The 241-nt window shown below is 68.9% G+C and overlaps 1 protein-coding gene across 1 annotated transcript in view; it reads left to right on the top strand.

Annotated features, from left to right (window-relative positions):
- Positions 1–241, top strand: part of GAS6 (growth arrest-specific 6) — a 17,041-nt gene that overhangs the window by 9,213 nt on the left and 7,587 nt on the right. The gene's annotated exons all lie outside the window — the stretch shown is intronic.

Consider the following 241-nt stretch of genomic DNA (forward strand, 5'->3'; position numbering starts at 1 on the left):
GGCCCCTGCCTCCCCTGCGCGCACATGAAGTGGCCCCGCCTCGCCATACGTGTGATGTGGCCCCTGCCTCCCCTGCATGCGTGTGATATAGCGCCTGCCTCTCGTGCAACTGGCCCCTCCCCAGAGACACAGGGAGGCGGCAGGCAGGGCCCTGGCTCTTGGGCAGCTGCCTTCTCTCCTGCCCCCAGTGCACCTGGCCCAACCGTGTCCAGGGGCCCAGACAGCCACACTGCCTCCCACT

Source organism: Bison bison, unplaced genomic scaffold (assembly GCF_000754665.1).
Source record: "Bison bison bison isolate TAMUID 2011002044 unplaced genomic scaffold, Bison_UMD1.0 scf7180017864527, whole genome shotgun sequence".
NCBI classification, from domain to species: Eukaryota; Metazoa; Chordata; class Mammalia; order Artiodactyla; family Bovidae; genus Bison; species Bison bison.